General features: G+C 40.3%; 1 long non-coding RNA gene across 1 annotated transcript; it reads left to right on the forward strand.

Moving 5' to 3' along the window:
* The first annotated feature begins 237 nt into the window (after positions 1 to 237).
* On the forward strand, positions 238 to 5,134 carry LOC147035653 (uncharacterized). The gene is made up of 4 exons (XR_015062329.1): positions 238 to 348; positions 1,312 to 1,409; positions 2,936 to 3,023; positions 3,364 to 5,134. It is a non-coding gene; the product is annotated as an uncharacterized LOC147035653 (long non-coding RNA).
* The last annotated feature ends 204 nt before the right edge of the window (positions 5,135 to 5,338 follow it).

A 5,338-nucleotide genomic window follows, 5' to 3' on the forward strand; every position in this document is an offset into this window, starting at 1 on the left:
CTTCACAACAATCACTACACCGCCGAGAACAGGATCTCATCTAAAAAAAATTAATATTACTTCAACATTATACCTCAACATTACCTTCACAACAACAACTACACCGCCTAGAACAGGATCTCATCTAAAAAATTAATATTACCTCAACATTATACCTCAACATTACCTTCACAACGACAACTACACCGCCTATAACAGGATCTCATCTATGAAGCTCACGACGTTCGCTATTAAGATTCTCTTGTGGAGCCTGCAAGTGTCCATTCAGGTCGTACGAACAGAGATTTTTCTTTGGTAATCAACGAGTGGAACAAAGCGGAAGTTTCACGATGGTGCATCTGCTTATAAGTGAGTCAGATGGTTGCATCTGATGATGTGAGCTGTTCATTGGTGTGAAATTTATTGCTTCACTGGCGGGGCATGCTTCCAAGTTGTAAGCAATAACAAACCGTGCTTCTCCATTGTCTCGGGTCACTCCTGCATTATTTTTTTCATTTATGTAATTTCATTTATTTATTAACCTCTGCCATCGAAGATCGGAGGTTAGTTTTCACCCCCTTCTGTTTGTTTGTTTGTTTGTGAACAGTATTATGGAAAAACTCCTCGACGGATTTCGACGAAACTTGGTGGGGGGGTTAGGTATGGTCCAAGGATCATGCCATTAGATTCTGGACTTGGTCCAAAATCCAATATGGCCGCTATGGCGGCCATTTTGAAAAAATATTTGAATTTTTTTTTTTGCATTTCTACATGTTTTAAGTGATTTCCAACCCCCCCCCCAAAAAAAATTGTTGGAGAAAAAAAATTTTTTGCAACTTGTTTTTCAACAAAATTTCGATTTTTTTTTTTTTTTTTTTTTGCATTTCTACATGTTATAAGTGATTTCCAACAAAAAACATGCCAACATTATAATTGCGGCTGATTTTGGAACTTCAGGTGGATATAACCACGTAAAATCAATTTCTGTCTCAAGAAATCGAGTTATGACGAATGAATTGAGTATGTAAAAGGGAAAGTTGCAAACTATAACTCTGTGAGCACTGTTGACATCAAATTGAATGAATAGGATATCATGTTCACTTGAGTGACCCAGCAGTATTGGCGGTGGAGGTTTTGCACTCTACCGAGTGCTCCCCCTCTAGTATTTTCATGTATGGATGCTTTCTGCCGGTTCTGTGATTTTTCTTGGTGTGTTGGCTTCGATGTCCATTGGCACGCAAAATTACTGTGCTTTCCCATTGTCTCGGGTTGCTCACCTGCGTTTATTTTTTTCATTACTTTATTTTCATTGATTTATATTTTCATTTGCAGACGCTTTCTGACAGTTCTGTGATTTTTCCTTTATCCAAGTGTATCAGCTTCGATGTCCATCAACACAAGAAATTTCAGCCTTCGACATCACCTGGCAGGTTCTGAACATCAATATCAATCAGTCAGTGAGTGAGTGAGTCACTTTGTGAGTGGTTAATATGGAATAGGCAAAGCCTAGAAGCGAACGTCGAATTCTTCTTACATTCGATTCTGACTTTACCTATTACCTCAACATTACCTTCACAACAACAACAACAACAACTACACCGTCTAGAACAGGATCTCATCTGGAAAAAAAAATCCTCAACATTACCTACACAGCGACAACTACACCGCCTAGAACAGGATCTCATCTAAAAAAATTAATATTACCTCAACATTACCTTCACAACAACAACTACACCGCCTGGAACAGGATCTCATCTAAAAAAATAAATACTCGAAGCGAGCGTGGAATTCTTCTTATGTTCGCTTCTGACTTTACCTACAACTTGTTCACAACTGTATACGCAATTTCCGGTTACTTCGGCCTGGATTCGGGATCAGCGATGAAATAACGTAAATCACGATTAAAAATTTTTTTTTGATGATGCGGGAGATATCTTTATAAAAATCAGTGGAGGAAATATACACCATGTCTGAGATTTGGGTCTTTCATGTCTCCGACGATGCCTTTATCTCCCGGCATGCATCATTCCCCATGACAAAAACCGGAAGCAAAAGAGTCATAGCCAACGACACGGATTCCAAATTGCCAGGGTATTGTGTTGTTATTGTTGTTTCCTATTCTCTCATCTGCACGCGGTAAGTAATATTCACAAGATAGAAATAAAACCCAATCGTGTTTATACACCGCACAGCGTTTAAAAAAAAAAACGGAAGTCAAAGGGTCATAGCCAACGGCACGGATTTCAAATTGCCATGGTATTGTGTTGTTGTTGTTGTTGTTGTTGTTTCCTATTCCCTCATGTGCACGCGTTAAGTATGAAGCTCACTACGTTCGCTATTAAAATTAACTTTGGGGAAAAAAATAATTGAATAAATAAACAATCACTTCTGGTCAAGAATAAAAGAAGTTAAAAGTTCTGGAAAGAGTTTCAAAATCACTCGCGGTAATGTTAAATACTAAATAAACACTTCCTGTCATGAAAAAAATAACTTTCGGAAGTATAAAATTAACTTAGGGGAAAAAATAAATGAATGAATAAGTAAATAAACACTTCCGGTCATGATCTCCCAGCATGCATCATTCCCCATGACAAAAACCGGAAGCAAAAGGGTCATAGCCGAGTCACGGATTCCAAATTGCCAGGGTATTGTGTTGTTGTTGTTGTTGTTGTTGTTGTTTCCTATTCTCTCATGTGCACGTGTTTAGTATGAAGCTCACTACGTTCGCTGTAAAGGGCTTTATGTGTGTATATATATATATATATATATATATATATATATATATATATATATATATATATATATATATATATATATATATATGCTAGATGACATTTATGTACTTGTTTTGCTTCAGAATGGCTGGCAGAATAGTGAGGTATGCACACAAATCTGAAGTATGAGGTTCAAATATCAGCCCAGCTATGAAACTGTAATCCTGATGTTTTTCATGCAGTGTGAGGCATCAACATTCATATGGAGGACCAACCACCAGCTTTGCTGTTGATGGAGTTAAGGATCCCTCAGTGTCTCGAGAATAGTAGGTGAGTCATCAACAGCACCCTGAAAAGATTACAAACTAGCAGGTGTACCATGCTTCCCCATTACCGGTTTTACCCCCGGTAATGGGGGCATGACCTCATTACCCCCCTCCGCTGCTCGGAGGGGAAAAAATGAGAATTGACAAGGAAAAGGAAATGAGGATTAAAAACTTATTTATTTAAAACATGTCTTTTCCTAAAAACATAGCATAACACATATTATGTACACAGACACTCATACTAAAAATGAAATGACGACATCAAAAAGCCTCTTTGTAAACAATGTTCCTGCTCTTTCCTTCTGGTGAAGAGTAATTGTAAGTGTTTTTCATTCTGCCTGCAGGACAGCATCCAACATAAATCTGCCCATGAGAAAAGCAAGGGGTTGTCAAATTTAGTCCAATCACCTGTTGAGATTGTCTGTGAGCCTTGTTAATGGATATTGCAAAGCTGAGTTGGAGGGGGAATTGAAGTGTCTTGAATTCAAAGGCTGTGTCAGTTGGAATGGTACGTATCCAAGGCAGGTGGAGGTATCTGAGTCAGTTTAATTTATTTCACTGAGTTTTGATTTAACTCAGCTATTTCTCAATCATAAAGTGATTATTATTAACTGATACGACAGACAGGCAGACATGAACTAATTGCTTAACCCCACTTTTAGCTTCACGTGACCAGGGTAAAACGTCTGGAGTGTAAAGGAGGATGTATGTACATACAATCAAACCTATCTTAACGGCCACCTTAACAGAACGGTCAATTGTCGGTCGTTGCGACAAAAAATGTCCCACATGTAGAAACCTACGTAAAGTAACCTTTACACAACAGCCACCTGGCTCACGTGGCCAGCGGCATGCACAAAAGTCATTGTTATGTTTGAAATTTCATCCTACAACGTTTGAGTTTCCTCGGTCAAAAGATTAAGGAGATACAGGTATTGGACAAAAAAATTGAAACACCAATGTAAAGTCACTTCATCGGGCATTAGGCTACCATGTGTGGCGGCCAGTACGGCCTGTAGGCGCCATTACATGAGTCCACCAGCATCTGGAATTCTGCAGGAGGGATGTGGCACCATTCTTCCACAAGAAAGTTAATCGACTCACACCTGTTTGATGGAGGTGGACAACACCGTTTCAAGCATCATTCCAGAATATCCCATAAATGCTCGATTAGGTTCATATTTGGTGACTGAGAAGGCCATGACATATGAATAACATCAATGTCATGCTTATAAAACCAATGGGTGAACACACGTGCTCTGTGGATGGGGGCATTGTCATCCTGGAAGACACTCCTCCTGGCAGAAAATAATTACTGCAACATGGGGGTGAAAATGATCACTCAGTACCTTTCAGTAGTGATTGGCATTGACATTACCTCTCTCAGGTAATGATTGCACCCAAACTATGCCAGGAAAATGTGCCCCACAACATTACAGAACCACCAGAACCCTTCACTGTTGGAACCAAGCAACTCAGGGTTGTCGAGTTCTTTAGGTTGGCACCACATGTGTACTCATCTGTTTGTTGAGAACATGGTGAAGGATGATTCATCTGACCATGTCACATTTATCCACTGCTCAGTAGTCCATTGCCTGTGCTCTTTGCACCACTGGACTTGCAAACGTGGATTGTCGGGTGTGATGAGTGGTTGATGAAAAGCAACCTGACTATGGCGTCCCACTCTGCGGGGGGGGGGGGGGTGTTGGCGGACCGCTTTTGATGGAACTGGATGCTTGCACCCCCAAGTTGAAATTTAGTCAATTGATTTGCAGTTGCTCGCCTGCTTTGCCTTGCACTTCAAATTAATTAACAGATATCATGATCTTGGAGTATGCGCTTCCGCCCACTGTTGCCCTTTGCCGACGATGTCTTTCTCCTGGAGATCCATGCAGACATCACCTGAGACAAGATTGCTTGTGAAAATCGGCAAGTTGAGCTGTCTTTGTCACTGAAGCTCCTGCCAAACACACCCCAGCAATCACCTCTCTTTCAAAGTCACTGAGGTCGCCTCTTGCAGCCATAATTATAGGTAACCGGACCTGTGCAGCATTTTTATACATGACCTTAAGCATGCTGGGATATTATTTGCTTAAGTAATACATTGGCTACACCTGTGTGGAAGACTTTGCTTTCAATATACTTGGTGTCCCTCATTTACCCAGGTGTTTCCATTTTTTGTCCACGACTTGTAGTTCTGTGCATGCATAGATTCGTACTTAGGGGCCCAAAATCAAGTAGCCCATGTTCACCAGGAGGTATAATTCGGTCTATGTGTCAACTTTGGTTGTAATTGGGCTAGTAGTTTGGGTGTGGTTG

Source organism: Eptatretus burgeri, chromosome 1 (genome assembly GCF_056783735.1).
Source record: "Eptatretus burgeri isolate ZD-2024b chromosome 1, Ebu_testis_v1, whole genome shotgun sequence".
In the NCBI taxonomy this organism is placed as follows: domain Eukaryota; kingdom Metazoa; phylum Chordata; class Myxini; order Myxiniformes; family Myxinidae; genus Eptatretus; species Eptatretus burgeri.